This window comes from Balaenoptera physalus, assembly GCF_965194825.1.
Source record: "Balaenoptera physalus genome assembly, chromosome: 1".
In the NCBI taxonomy this organism is placed as follows: Eukaryota; Metazoa; Chordata; class Mammalia; order Artiodactyla; family Balaenopteridae; genus Balaenoptera; species Balaenoptera physalus.
Genome location: NC_138882.1, coordinates 92,046,357 through 92,063,283, shown reverse-complemented (window position 1 = coordinate 92,063,283; position 16,927 = coordinate 92,046,357). Strand labels below are relative to the sequence as shown.

At 36.4% G+C, this 16,927-nt stretch overlaps 1 protein-coding gene across 1 annotated transcript in view; it reads right to left on the bottom strand.

The window, feature by feature from the left end:
* SPAG17 (sperm associated antigen 17) overlaps nt 1-16,260 on the bottom strand; it is a 352,647-nt gene extending 336,387 nt beyond the window's left edge. Inside the window, exon 1 of the mRNA XM_082460586.1 lies at nt 12,602-16,260. The gene's annotated coding sequence lies outside the window, so the exon portion shown is untranslated. The remainder of the gene's footprint in view (nt 1-12,601) is intronic.
* Nucleotides 16,261-16,927: the final 667 nt, after the last annotated feature.

The window sequence follows — 16,927 nt, the reverse complement described above, 5'->3', positions numbered from 1 at the left end:
CTTTTAAGTTAGTAAAAACATCTTTTTAATGATGAGATCACAATGACCCAACCATTCTGAAGAGCAGTTTAGTATTTTATATCAAGACCCCTAAATAGTTCATTTCATTTGACTCCGTGATTTCATGCCTGTGAATGTATCTTAAAAATTATCTGAAATTTGAAAAAAAAAGATAACTGCACAAAGATGTTTATTGCAGAGTAATTGATAAATGTAAAGTAACTAAAAGTCCTGCAATAAAGGAACAGTAAATAAATTGATAAAATTTTACATGGTCATTAAAAAATGATGTGAAGTTTGGTCCCATCATGGGAAAAACTTATGATATAATGTAAATGAAATAAGTTAAATGAAAATTTTTTATATACTTTAGAATTACAACTACATAAATAAGAAGCATATTTATGACAGACTGGAGGCATGTGCACAAAAGTACCACCAGTGTTCATATGGTAATATTATGAGTTATTCTTTCTTCTCTTTCCTAAAATTTACAGGTTATTTGTGGTACTTTCATACTTTAAAATTAAAATATATACATATTCACAAACACACACTAAAGTAGGTGATTGGATCACAGTCACCCAATGAGCCAGTAGTAAAATTGAGGCAGGAATCTAGATAAGCCAGCAGAGTACAAGCCCCCTTCCTCCATCCCTCAGGGACCACCACACTATTTTTTTAAACAATGGCACTTGGTTTTTGTTATACAAACTCCTTCGAGTTTAAAAGAACAAACAAAAAACAAAAAACAAATTAACAAGAAAAAATTCCTCAGACAACCCTATTTCTCCTCCTCACCATTTTCTATAGGACTTGTATCAGGAGAGGTTTTTCAAACTTTTTTTGTTTTTTTTTTTGTTTGCTTGTTTTCTCTTTTGGAAGGTCTTTTCCTGCCTTACTTGAAAATGACATATATTTACTACCCGGATTAATATCTAGATCTTGGTGGACTATTCAAAGAAATCTAGGAGAAAGAAGCTTCCGAGGCAAGTGTGTAATGTTAAATAAGGTCATGCTTGCTGTTGTTGGTGATCCCGCCCACATGACACGGTCCTATTTTTAACCGAGACAATTGGTGAATGACTCAGGAAGACCTCTGAAGCCAAAAGGCAGCTTGGAGGAATAGAACTTGCTATTAACCAAGGAGAAAATAACTAATGTAGTCAGCTGAAAATGCCCATTTTCTGCTTTCAGTATATCTGGCAACCCAATAATGCTACAATAAACCCAGTTTAAAAAGCCTCACTTCAGATATTGGTATGCTGCTGGTTAACTACTTTTTACTTTCCTGTTCAGAACATAACTACTGTGGGAAAATAATTTTGGAAAATATTGAACAATAAATACCCCTCTTGGATGTTTACAAGGTAAATTTCTTCAATAAAGTCTGTCTTTGAATGGATTTCACTGCAGATTGCTCATTTTTGTGGAGGTGGGAGTAAGTGGGGTTAGGGGAGCAAAGTAAGTGGGGGTAGGGAGGGTAGGAGAGCAAAGTAAGTGGGGGTAGGGGAGCAAAGTAAGTGGGGGTGGGGGAGCAAAGTAAGTGGGGGTAGGGGAGCAAAATAAATGGGGGCAGGGGAGCAAAGTAAGTGGGGGCGGGGGAGCAAAGTAAGTGGGGATACGGGAGCAAAGTAAGTGGGGGTAGGGGAGCAAAGTGGCGGTAGGGGAGCAAGTGGCGGTAGAGGAGCAAAACGTATAGAATATGCTCCAAGAAACACACTCTGGGAAACACTGAGCTAGTGTGAATAGAGACCTAGGGTGTTCTAATAACTTGCCTACGAGCACCTAGCTGATAAAAAAATGCAAGAACTGAGGCTAGAACTCTATTGCATTTTCCCATAGCACCACGCTGTGTTTATCTTCTCACACAGACTCTGTCTGTTGTTACACAGAATCCACAGTAGATGTGTCATTAGATCTGCAATGGGTGTGTCCATTAATATTGTTACTATTATTCTTGTATTTAATTTTCTAGTTAACATCTTCAGTCTTCTGGAATTCTCAAAAGTCCTCTCTGCCACAAACATATCTGTTACTCTTTGAATGGCATGTGCTTTCTATAGACAGGTTATTTTATTATTATTATTAAGGTCCCATGGCAGGTAAATCACAGAACTGGGACTTGAGACAGAGGTTTTACTGCCACATTAAGCTTTCTTTCTGAGCTGATTTTAAAAGCAGTGAACCCCTTTGTGGTAACTAAGGGAATTTCAGGCTGGGGTTGGGCAGGAGAGGAGACCTGCCTCTTCTAAACCTAGGTGAAGTGATCCTATAGAGCGGGAAAGGAAGAGACCATACCTATTGCTGCAATAATGGTAACCACAATAAGTTTAACTTTGAAAAAGCACTTTAACTTGTGTTATCTCAAATGACTGCTTTAAATATCCAAGGTGTAGTTTCACTGCAGTGAGCCAGATGCGGGATCCTTTGTCTGGAAAACTATCGTTTTCCAGCCACATTAAGTGCACGTTGTGACTCTTTTTCTTCAAAATCCTGGTCAGTGTGGAAGAGCTCACAGGTCTGAGCGTCTAGTTGAGTGCAGCAGCACATCAATTTCACATTGCTTTTCTTTGGTAAGAGACAACCTCAAGGACAAACTCAAGGGCACAGCATCTCAGTAAGGGCTTTGGGTTAGGGCTTAGAAAGGTCATGTGTCTTACTTTCAGAGAGGGAAAAAATGCTGAAAAGCAGGTCAATAACTCAGCTGTAAGAAGAGTGGCTGCTTCTAGGCAGTAAGTTGTAGGGGCTGCTGTGCATGGGGGTGGGGAGCACTCTTGATTTAGGCCTAGAGTCATCGTTATGTATTAAGTGCCTGTAGACTTTCGTCTAAATTTTAATAAGCTACCTAGATGTTTGGCTGAGTTGATTGAATCCACCTGAATAATTTCCTGCCTATTTCAGCAGCATTAATCATATGTACTGTTTCCTGACACTTTTACCAATGTGGTATAGGACATGGACAAAAGCTGTAGTTTCATTCTTTTTGCTGTGCCTAAAATACCCCATATATACTCGTATGGATATTGGCATTTGAAATAGAAAAGAAACTATCAATATATATTTCTATATATTAAATGGCCAGGATGTAGGTGAATGCTACTCTGAGGCATGTTGGGAAAAGGATTAATTGAATAATCTAATTGAGTGAGAGCAATCAAAAGATGTCTCCCTTAGTCCTCATAAAAACACAATAAGGAAACAGATAAAGCTCAGAGAGACTAAATAACTTTTCTCGAGGTCACATAAATAATAAAGATGACGTCAGAATTCAAATCCAGTCTGAATTTTTTCACTCCACTAAGCTCTGTGAAAGTTAAGTTCTTCTGAGCATGGCTTTTGTCTTTCAGTGAAGATTCTGCAGACACTTCAGAAATGCTCAGGACCTCGGATGACTGCACTGAATGTCAAGTATTGTGTTACGGATATATTCACATATACATCTATATGTGTAATATGTATTGTATGATTTTGTATTTGTAGCATAAAACTGCTTATTATTTACTTTCATTAATAGAAATTTGTATTACAAAGAATTTTCAGCGTCGATAAAATTCTAGATTGTTCACCCCAGGTAAACTAAGGTATAGTACTAACTCAGAATTTGAGAGCCTTTAAAAGTCACCGTGAGACCCTTGCCTTCATTTGTAAGGTTAGGATAACAATATTTGATCCTATTTGTGGTGCCATAGTGAGAGATGCTATGAAAGTACTTTGGGCTTACATGAAAACAAAACAAACCTGTTATGGTAAAAAGCATCCCATGAGTTTTTCGAGGGACCAGTTTTTGCAAATTTCCCAACCTGGTAAACTTCTTAGGAGTCATGAAAAATGCATATAAAAATGGGGATTAACATTTTGAATGTGCCTGCAGAAATACTTCATATGGGAAAACGTCTTAGTGGTTTTACTGTGTCGAATAAAGCCAAAGAAGGATTATTTTTACATAAAGTCTCTCACCTAACTAGGACCACCTGGCATACAATTTTGTCCCATAAACCAGTGATGTCCCAAATCCCCTTCCAAAACAAAAGTCACACTGCTGAGGTTAATTCTGTTCTAATTGGAAGGCACAGTCAGTTCTCCTTTTATGCTCTGGGGGGCTGCGTGCTGCAATCTTTAAAATGTACAAGCCCAGCCACTGCTTGGTCACTCAACTTTCCACTATCGTTCTTTCCTTTTTCTAGCTTGTAAAGTGATTATTAAAATATTAATATCTTACCAATGTGTTGAGCTTCTCAAAGAGCAGTCTCTACGGATGTTGACACCTAATGTGTGTAGCTGGTGAAGAGACTTTAATTTTACTGACAAACTTCTACTAGCTACTGTGAATTTCATGGTATAAAATGCCACAGGCATTATTAGCAATGACAAATTAGAGGTTTGTCTGAGGTTTCTCTTAATAAACAAAATACTCAATTAGATACTTCTTAAAGCAGTTAAAAGTCTCTTAAAGTTTCCTTTGTATATCTGATCAAAATTATGTATCCTCTACCAGGAAAAATGTATGTACACATGTTTTCAGGTGGTCCTTAGTCTTTTGAAAGCCCAACACTTCATTAACCATTGAGAATTCCTGCTGTACACACAGCAAGAATACACATTTGCAAAATTATCAATAACTAACATTTATGTATATTAAACTTGGCATAATGTGGTGAAACAGTCAACCTCAAAGATCTAAATGTTTATATTTAAAAAAAAGGTCAAACAAAAATAAACTAATGGGACCTACTCAAACGTAAAAGCTTTTGCACAGCAAAGGAAACCTTATCAAAGTGAAAAGACACCAGTGGACTGGAAGGAAATATTTACAAATGATGCGACTGACAAAGGGTTAATTTCCAAAATATACAAACAGCTCATACAACTCAATATCAAAAAAACAAACAACCCAATCAAAAAATGGGCAGACGACCTAAATAGACATTTCTCCAAAGAAGACAAATAGATGGCCAATAGGCACATTAAAAAAGATGTTCAATATTGCTATTTATTGGAGTAATGCCAATTAAAACCACAACGAGGTATCATCTCATAGCAGTCAGAATGGCCATCATCAAAAAGTCTACAAATAATAAATGCTGGAGAGGGAATGTGGAGAAAAGGGAACCCTCCTGCACTGTTGGTGGGAATGTAAACTGGTACAGCCACTATGGAGAACAGTATAGAGGTTCCTTAAAAAACTAAAAATAGAGTTACCATATGATCCAGCAATCCTACTCCTGGGCATATATCTGGAAAAGATGAAAGCTCTAATTAGAAAAGGTACATGTACCCCAATGTTCATAGCAGTACTATTTACAATAGCCAAGACATGGAAGCAACCTAAATGTCCACTGACAGATGAATGGATAAAGATGTAGCGTGTGTATATATATATATATATACACACACACACACACACACACACATACACACAATTACATGCACAATGGAATATTACTCAGCCATAAAAAGAATGAAATAATGCCATCTGCAGCAACATGGATGAACCTAGAGAATATCATACTAAGTGAAGTAGGTCAGATAGAAAAAAGAGAAATAGTATATGATATCACTTATATGTGGACTCAAATAATACAAATGAATTTATTTACAAAACAGAAACAGACTCATAGAAAACAAACTTATGGTTAGGAATATGGGATTAACAGATACACACTACTATATAGAAGACAGATAAACAATGAGGATTTACTGTATAGCACAAGGAACTATATTCAATATCTTGTAATAACCTATAATGGAGAAGAATCTGCAAATATATATATAACTGAATCACTCTGTTGTATACCTGTAAATAACACAATATTATAAATCAACTCTACTTCATTTTTTTAAAAAGGAGCATTTTTTTAAAAAAAGGACTTCTGGTTTGAGATGGACAACTTTGTAGACAGGAGTCTTCTTCATTTTTCCTCTGTGTGGGGTTATCTGGGTGTGTTTATGTATAGTTGTGGGTGTGGGTGTATATATGTGTGGGTACATGTATGTGGATTTACCAAGGATAACATTTTGCTATCATTACTCTCTCCATATATACACAAATGTGTGTATAAACATATGAATATGAACACTTCTTTATAACCACGACATCACCCAAGAAATGTAACATATTGAAATTTCTGCAACTGTCTCAGAATGTACCTATAGATATCTTTCTCAATTCCAGAGTTCAATCAACTGTAACATATTGCATTTAGTTGTACTGTCTGTTTAATTTCCTTTACTCTAGAAGCATTTCCTGATAGCTTTTATTTGTCTTTCATAACATTCATATATTTGAAGAGTCCAGAGAAGTTGTCTTGTAGAATGCTCCACAATCTCCTTATGATTAGATTCAGGTTAAACCTTTCTGGTAAGAAGGCTCCACAAGCAATGTGGGAACTCACTCTTAAGCACAGCTCTTGATGTTTTTGGAGCACTCACAATGAACATAGTATCAAGTTCCTCACCCTTTAGGTACTGTTAAGACAACATTAATCGCACATCAAGATATCACAGAGACATACACACACACGAAGTACGCACATAAGATATCACACAGACATACACACACACAAAGTACGCACTCAAAAAGATCAGATTTTTAAAATGTATCTTTTTAAGGTTTGCCACAGATCCCATGAGGATATTTTGGAAGGCAGTATGAATCCATTATTTCACTGGCCCCAGCCTTGGAAGGTTTTCATTAAAAGGGAGGGGTTCACCAAGAGGATTAAGGTGTCTGGAGGCCTATGGACTTCAGTGATAGATAACCTGAAATCTGTGGTGGGTCAATATGAACAAAGAAGAACCTGATCAAAGGAAAGAAAAAGGCAAGGAAACCAGGGAATAGCTGAGAGAGGTGACACAGACCAGGGTAGACTGACAGAGGACTTTGAAATTCAAAGAATTCTAGCTGCAATGTTTAGTAAATCTTTTGGTAGTTTACTACGATTTGCCCTTGGAAAACTATATCTTTTTGTTTCTCAGAAATAAAGAAAAGGAGGAGAGGGCTTGAAAAGCCTTTTGGACAGAAAACGGCACTGAGAGAAACAATATTTTGATGAGTTAGTGCTAAATGAATTAGAAACATGTGGACTGAATTTCCCTTGAAATACAAATGGATTGAATAATTAATGGAAAAAGCACTTGGCAAAATGTACTTGAGGTTTTTATTGAACCCAAACCAAAAGATTTGAAAATATTTTGAAATATGTGAAAAGTACAATATACATCTGGATTTGCCCAACCCTAGTGAGGATACAGGAAATATTATTTTTATTTAACATTTATATGATAGCTGCAGTGTGTGTGCCTCAATCCTAAGGTATTTCTTACAACAGCCCCGTGGTCTAGGTCGTAATTATTATTTGCATTTGGGGCAAGAAATTTACCAGTACTTGCCTCAAGTGGGCTTCAAGTACAACCTTGTCTTGGTCTGTGTTCTTTAGAGATTTTTGTTAGTAGGAACACTGGACCAGCAGACACAGAACTTAAGCCCAAGTCCTGGGTTTAATTTTTTTTTTTTAATTGATTGATTGATTGATTGATTGATTGCTATGTTGGGTCTTCGTTTCTGTGCTAGGGGTTTCTCTAGTTGCAGCAAGCGGGGGCCACTCTTCATCGCGGTGCGCGGGCCTCTCACTATCGTGGCCTCTCTTGTTGCGGAGCACAGGCTCCAGACGCGCAGGCTCAGTGGTTGTGGCTCACGGCCCTAGTTGCTCCGCGGCATGTGGGATCTTCCCAGACCAGGGCTCGAACCCGTGTCCCCTGCATTAGAAGGCAGATTCTCAACCACTGTGCCACCAGGGAAGCCCCCTGGGTTTAATCCTTATTGGACCAATCACATTGTATACCTTTTTGGTAGATTTTATTATAATGTAGTTTCTCCCTTTTCCCTAAAAATATATTTTGACTTACATACTATTATGCCAGATAGTAATAACTATCACTATACCAGCTTTCTTTGGTGACTATCGGCCAAATATATCTGTGGTAGGAAAAACGATCTCCCAAAGATGGCCCTGCCTAATCCCTGAAACCTGTGAATATGTTATACTACAAGTCAAAGAGAAATTAAGGTAGCAGATGGAATTAAGACTGCTAATTAGATGACCTTAAAATAGTGAGAGTATCCTGGGTAATGTAATCACAATGATCCTTAAATGTAGAAGTGGGAAGCCAAGGAAGAGAGTCAGAGAAAGAGACGTAATGACAGAAGTCAAGTCAGAATGATAGGATAAGAGAAGGACTCAACCAGTGTTCTTGTCTTTGAGGATGGGGAGGGAGGGTCATAACCCAAGGAATGTGGGTAGCCTCTAGAAGCTGGAAAATGCAAGTAGCCTCCAGAAAGGAATGTAGCCCTGCCTATGCCTTGATTTTAGCTAAGACCCATGTTGAACTTTTAATCTACAGAACTGTTAGATAATAAAGTCGTTTTCCTTTAAGCCACTAAATTTGTGTTACTTTGTTACAGCAGCAACAGAGAACAAATATATATCTTATTAACAGCTTTCATTTTGAACCATTCTATGCATCTTAACTATGTTTCTTATAAATAATATTTAGTTTCTTAAAATCAATTTCATAATTTTTGTCTTTTAGTGGCTATGTAATTCCATTCACATTTTTGTGATTCTTGATCTATTTGAACAATTTCTGCCATAGTATTTTGTCTTTTTTTCCATCCTATTTTTTTTTATATCTTGTTTCTTCCTTTCTGCTTTCTGTTGTTTAGTCATTTTTTATTCCTTTTCCTCTTTTACTGGGTTTAAAAATTATACAACTTATTTATATTATTTTGGTGGTAAACTTACAATAAAAAATAAACTACTTTTTATTGAACTAGAATACACATACAGAAAAATACATGTCATAATTATACAATGAAATGAAGTATCATAAAATGAATATAGCCATGTAATAGTCACGTAACTATCATCAAGAAATAGAATATTCCTCATACCCCAGAAGTCCTGGGCGCCCCTCCAAGGCACTACCCCTTCCTTCCTGCTCAAAAGTAACCACCTGTAACTTCCAAAAAAACAGTAAGTTAGTTTTGATAGTTTTAGCACTTTTTAAAAAATGAGATTAAATAGAGTATATATTCTTTCTTGTGAGATTAATCTACATTGTGAAATGTATTTCATTCATTTCTGCTGCCATATAGTGTCCTATGTGCATCCAAACAGATGCACAAGAATATGCATAGGAATATTATTCATAACATCCCCAAACTGGAAACAACCTAAATGTCTAGCAACAATATAGTGGATATATATACATAGTATATTCATGCCTTTACATTTTTAAACATGCATAATTAAAGTTAACCAATATCTTTATGTGTGTTTTTAAACAACAGAAGAACTTTAGGACAGCTTAACTCATACTATTACTGCCTAGAATTTTAATTCCAAATTGATTTGAACCTAATCACCATTGGTCATTATAATTTTTAGAACAGATACCAAATATTTAGACTTAACAGCATGGTGAGCTATTTCTTTGCCTACCTGTACGTTTTATTTTTTCTATTCTTTCCACATTAAATTTTCATTTTGTCAAAGTATATCCTTTTATAATTCTCTTAGCACAGATCTGGGAATAATAACTGCAGTCTTTTTATGTCTGAAAATGTCATTATTGTGTTCATTCTTTAAGGATGTTTCAGCTGCTTATAAAATTCTTGGTGAATTTACTCTTTCGCATCCCCTTTGAGATATTTATTCCACTTTAAACTTGCATCTGCTGCCATTGATGAGAATTCTGCTGTCCCTCTATTGCCATTCCTTTGTAAGTAAACTGTTGTTTATCTCTGATAGATTTTTGAGGGTTTTGATGTGGATTTATCGTTATTTATCCTGCTCAAAACTCAGTGTGCAGGCTTGCTGAATGGATACAAAAACAAGACCCATCTATATGCTGTCTACAAGAGACCCACTTCAGACCTAGGGACACATACAGACTGAGAGTGAGGGGATGGAAAAAGATATTCCATGCCAATGGAAATCAAAAGAAAGCTGGAGTAGCTATACTCATATCAGATAAAATAGACTTTAAAATAAAGAATGTTACAAGAGACAAGGAAGGACACTATATAATGATCAAGGGATCAATCCAAGAAGAAGATATAACAATTATAAATATATATGCACCCAACATAGGAGCACCTCAATATATAAGGCAACTGCTAACAGCTATAAAAGAGGAAATCGACAGTAACACAATAATAGTGGGGGACTTTAACACCTCACTTACACCAATGGACAGATCATCCAAAATGAAAATAAATAAGGAAACACAAGCTTTAAATGACACAATTGACCAGATAGATTTAATTGATATTTATAAGACATTCCATCCAAAAACAGCAGATTACACTTTCTTCTCAAGTGTGCATGGAACATTCTCCAGGATAGATCACATCTTGGGTCACAAATCAAGCCTCAGTAAATTTAAGAAAATTGAAATCATATCAAGCATCTTTTCTGACTACAAAGCTATGAGATTAGAAATGAATTACAGGGAAAAAAACATAAAAAACACAAACACATGGAGGCTAAACAATACGTTACTAAATAACCAAGAGATCACTGAAGAAATCAAAGAGGAAATCAAAAAATACATAGAGACAAATGACAATGAAAACACGACGATCCAAAACCTATGGGATGTGGCAAAAGCAGTTCTAAGAGGGAAGTTTATAGCTATACAAGCCTACCTAAAGAAACAAGAAAAATCTCAAGTAAGCAATCTAAGCTTATACCTAAAGGAACTAGAGAAAGAAGAACAAACAAAACCCAAAGTTAGCAGAAGGAAAGAAATCATAAAAATCAGAGCAGAAATAAAAACAAAGAAAACAATAGCAAACATCAATAAAACTAAAAGCTGGTTCTTTGAGAAGATAAACAAAATTGATAAACCATTAGCCAGACTCATCAAGAAAAAGAGGGAGGGGACTCAAATCAATAAAATTAGAAATGAAAACGGAGAAGTTACAACAGACACCACAGAAATACAAAGCATCCTAAGAGACTACTACAAGCAACTCTATGCCAATAAAATGGACAACCTGGAAGAAATGGACAAATTCTTAGAAAGGTATAACCTTCCAAGACTGAACCAGGAAGAAACAGAAAATATGAACAGACCAATCACAAGTAATGAAATTGAAACCGTGATTAAAAATCTTCCAACAAACAAAAGTCCAGGACCAGATGGCTTCACAGGGGAATACTATCAATCATTTCGAGAAGAGCTAACACCCATCCTTCTCAAACTCTTCCAAAAAATTGCAGAGGAAGGAACACTCCCAAACTCATTCTATGAGGCCACCATCACCCTGATACCAAAACCAGACAAAGATACCACAAAAAAAGAAAATTACAGACCAGTATCACTGATGAATATAGATGCAAAAATCCTCAACAAAATACTAGCAAACAGAATCCAACAACACATTAAAAGGATCATACACCACAGTCAAGTGGGATTTATCCCAGGGATGCAAGGATTCTTCAATATACGCAAATCAATCAATGTGAAACACCATATTAACAAATTGAAGAATAAAAACCATATGATCATCTCAATAGATGCAGAGAAAGCTTTTGACAAAATTCAACACCCATTTATGATAAAAACTCTCCAGAAAGTGGGCATAGAGTGAACCTACCTCAACATAATAAAGATCATATACGACAAATGCACAGCAAACATCATTCTCAATGGTGAAAAACTGAAAGTATTTCCTCTAAGATCAGGAATGAGACAAGGATGTCCACTCTCACTGCTATTATTCAACATAGTTTTGGAAGTCCTAGTCACGGCAATCAGAGAAGAAAAAGAAATAAAAGGAATATTAATTGGAAAAGAAGTAAAACTGTCACTGTGTGCAGATGATATGATACTATACATAGAGAATCCTAAAACTGCCACCAGAAAACTACTAGAGCTAATTAATGAATTTGGTAAAGTTGCAGGATACAAAATTAATGCACAGAAATCTCTTGCATTCCTATACACTAATGATGAAAAATCTGAAAGAGAAATTATGGAAACACTCCCATTTACCATTGCAACAAAAAGAATAAAATACCTAGGAATAAACCTACCTAGGGAGACAAAAGACCTGTATGCAGAAAACTATAAGACACTGATGAAAGAAATTAAAGATGATACCAACAGATGGAGAGATATACCATGTTCTTGGATTGGAAGAATCAATATTGTGACAATGACTAGAGTACCTAAAGCAATCTACAGATTCAATGCAATCCCTATCAAATTACCAATGGCATTTTTTACGGAACTAGAACAAATCATCTTAAAACTTGTATGGAGACACAAAAGACCCCGAATAGCCAAAGCAGTCTTGAGGGAGAAAAACGGAGCTGGAGGAAGCAGACTCCCTGACTTCAGACTATACTACAAAGCTACAGTAATCAAGATAATATGGTACTGGCACAAAAACAGAAACATAGATCAATGGAACAAGATAGAAAGCCCAGAGATAAACCCACGCACCTATGGTCAACTAATCTATGACAAAGGAGGCAAAGATATACAATGGAGAAAAGACAGTCTCTTCAATAAGTGGTGCTGGCAAAACTGGACAGCTACATGTAAAAGAATGAAATTAGAACACTCCCTAACACCATACACAAAAATAAACTCAAAATGGATTTGAGACCTAAATGTAAGACCAGACACTATAAAACTGTTAGAGGAAAACATAGGAAGAACACTCTTTGACATAAATCACAGCAAGATCTTTTTTGATCCACCTCCTAGAGTAATGGAAATAAAAACAAAAATAAACAAATGGGACCTAAGGAAACTTCAAAGCTTTTGCATAGCAAAGGAAACGATAAACAAGAGGAAGAGACAACCCTCAGAATGGGAGAAAATATTTGCAAACGAATCAACGGACAAAGGATTAATCTCCAAACTATATAAACAGCTCATGCAGCTCAATATTAAAGAAACAAACAACCCAATCCAAAAATGGGCAGAAGACCTAAACAGACATTTCTCCAAAGAAGACATACAGATGGCCAAGAAGCACAAGAAAAGCTGCTCAACATCACTAATTATTAGAGAAATGCAAATGAAAACTACAATGATGTATCACCTCACACCAGTTACAATGGGTATCATCAGAAAATGTACAAACAACAAATGCTGGAGAGGGTGTGGAGAAACGGGAACCCTCCTGCACCGTTGGTGGGAATGTAAATTGATACAGCCACTATGGAGAACAGTATGGAGGTTCCTTAAAAAACTAAAAATAGAATTACCATATGATCCAGCAATCCCACTACTGGGCATATACCCAGAGAAAACCATAATTCAAAAAGACACATGCACCCCAATGTTCATTGCAGCACTATTTACAATAGCCAGGTCATGGAAACAACCTAAATGCCCATCGACAGATGAATGGATAAAGAAGTTGTGGTACATATATACAACGGAATATTACTCAGCCATAAAAAGGAATGAAATTGAGTTATTTGTTGAGACGTGGATGGATCTAGAGACTGTCATACAGAGTGAAGTAAGTGAGGAAGAGAAAAACAAATATCGTATATTAACGCATGTATGAGGAACCTAGAAAATGGTACAGATGAACCGGTTTGCAGGGCAGAAGTTGAGACACAGATGTAGAGAACAGACGTATGGACACCAAGGGGGGAAAACCGCGGTGGGGTGGGGATTGTGGTGTGCTGAATTGGGCGATTGGGACTGATATGTATACTCTGATGTATATAAAATTGATGACTAATAAGAACCTGCAGTATAAAAAAACAAACAAATAAATGAAAAAGTAACTAATACTAAACTTTCTTTGGGTTATTTGTATGGAAATATGTTAATATAAATGTTTCAGACATTACATGAAATTTCTAAAAATCTTATATGTTCTGGTATAATGTTATAAGTCATAATTCTAGTTATTACTTTAAAATGTATATCTCAGAAATAACTAAATTTCCTTGTCAATTGCATTATTATGAACTTTCATCAAATCGTTAACCGTGGTCATTTTTAAGTCTTTTGTCATTTACAGACAGTTCTGGGTGTACTCTGATGCTTTTGCAAATATGTTCCTATAAAAGGGTTTCATCTTCAAGGAATTCATGGAAAAGAGTCTGACAAGTACAGGTTTCTGGTAACTGACTATACTGCTAAACTGAATGAATAAGCATTTTCAGAACTCTAATGGCAAACTGATGAATTCATAAAAGTGCTAACAAAAGATCAAGATAAAAAAAAATTAATTACATGGGACTGAGTGAACTGATGAGGATGATTATAATTTTTGTGACTTTCTGTTTGAATTAAAAAAAAAATCTCACAAGGACTCAGAGGCAAAAAATACACAAATCAATTTTCACTGCAAAGTAAAGGAGCTGTTATAGTGGAGGATTACTGGACTGAATGTCAATATTATGACATAGTATGAGTGTGTTTCGTGTTTGGTAATTGCAATCATTGTTGATTTTGTTGTGGTCATCCATTTACAATGCTTGGTGTCAGTTTATTTATCTCTTGTAAAAATAAAATACAGTGTGTGTGTGTGAAAAAAAATGGAGAAACTGAGAAAAAAAATTACAAAAAAAACCCCACAAAAAACTCAGTGTGCTTCTTCAATCTACGGAATCACATCTTTCTTTAATTCTGGAAAATCATATTCATTGTCTTTTCCAAAGTTTTCTCTTTATTCTTTCTCTTGTTTCCTTCTGGAACTTGAATAAACATAACAAAATTTTAATTCTTTTCTTTCTTCTTTTTCTCTTAATTTCTCCTTTATATTTTCTATCCCATTATTCTTTCCCTGCTGATTTTCTGTGTGATGCCCTTAGATTTGCTTTTTTAAAAAAAATTAATTAATTATTTTTTTTTGGCTGCACTGGGTCCTCGATGCTGCTCACAGGCTTTCTCTAGTTGCGGCGAGCGGGGGCTACTCTGCGATGCGGTGCGTGGGCTTCTCATTGCAGTGGCTTCTCTTGTTGCAGAGCACGGGCTCTAGGCACATGGGCTTCAGTAGTTGCAACACGCGGGCTCTAGAGCGCAGGCTAAGTAGTTGTGGTGCGTGGGCTTAGTTGCTCCACGGCAAGTGGGATCTTCCCGGACCAGGGCTCGAACCTGTGTCCCCTGCATTGGCAGGCGGATTCTTAACCACTGTGCCACCAGGGAAGCCCTAGATTTCCTTTTTAAAGCACCAATTTTATCTTTAGCTGCATCAAGTTGTTATTTAAGCCACACATGCAGCTTTTCACATCAATGACTATATTTCCCATTTATAGAAATCTATTTACTTATTTCTCAAATTGTTTTTCCTTCTTTCTTTTTAAAATATTCTGTTTCTACTTTGTTGCATTCATTCCTTTATACCTGTGACCATTTTAGATGTACTTATAGCTCCCTTCAGATTGTTGTATTATCTCTAGTTTTTTAAAAAATACATTTATTTATTTTATTTTACTTAGTTTTGCCTGCGTTGGGTCTTTGTTGCTGCGTGCGGTTTTTCTCTAGTTGCAGCGAGTGGGGCCTACCCTTTGTGGCACTGCGCGGGCCTCTCATTGTGGTGGCTTCTCCTTGTTGCACAGCACAAGCTCTAGGTGCGCAGGCTTCAGTAACTGTGGCATGTGGGCTCAGTAGTTGTGGCACACGGGCTCTAGAGCGCAGGCTCAGTAGTTGTGGCACGCGGGTTTAGATGCTCCACGGCATGTGGGATCTTCCTGGACCAGGGATTGAACCATGTCCCCTACGTTGGCAGGTGGATTCTTAACCACTGTGCCACCAGGGAAGTCCCTGTCTCTAGTTTTTGGTGTACAGACTTCCCCTCTTGTAGTAAGTGTCTGTTGTCTCTCCTGAATGCTAGTTTGTTTAACCACAAGATTTACAATAACATCATCTTTTGGCACAAAATGCTTTCTATTGGAGTTTGGTGTGTCTGGGGATGTGGGAATGCTTCTATAAACTATTCTGCAGGAGCCCTATGATATCCCTGGACTCACTCCAGTTTTCAAGTTAATTTCTCATTTTTGGATGAATTTAGCCATGTGGTTCCATGAACTTCATGCTCACCATACTATATAAGCCTGGGTTTCCAGTTCTCATATATTTTCTACTTATGGTTCTAACTGGATTCTAAACTTCCCTGCTGCTCATTCCCTCCCTGGGCCAGACTCCTGAACTCTCCTCCTCCGTGCATTTCTTTGTGAATTTCCCCTGAGCCCCTCAGCATTTGTACCACCTTTTTGATTTAAGAAAATCAAGAAATTTTCTCATCCTTTCTGGCAACTGGGGGTTTTCTTTTCTTGACTGTATTTAGTTGTCCTTGCTGTATTTGGGGAGGGGGGAATTCGATGAGTTTGTTGTGGGAGTCTGCCTGACTGATGAGAAGTCTGGACAATTCAGTTAATCTCTCTGGACATTACATTCTTCAAAGGTAAAATAGAGTGGACTATATCTGTTATATCTATTTTATTATATTGTATCTATTATATCTATTTTCTTGTGTTATTAAAATGGAATCATATATTCAAAAATTCTCTTTTTTACATTATAAAGCATCATACAAATATGCTAAGAGAATAAATTAGTATGCCAGAAAATTCAGGCTCTTTGGACAATAACTTTCAATAACACAGTCACAAAAGTATATGATTATTTGTCCTGAACTTAGCAGTTTAGCATTCAAATGACTGTATCAGTGTTGGGGAAAGAAAAGAATGGCTTGGTGAAGGTGTGTTTGAGGGTGAGAGATTGGAGAGCATCCTTTCACAAAATGTTGACATGATTAGGATTATTACCATAAGTGGCATCCAAAATAGAAAAAGAGTTTTTGTTAATCTTAATTGAGAAAAAGTTCAATAATTCTGTTATTGTAATTATCATCTCATATTTGTATACAACTTTTATTGAT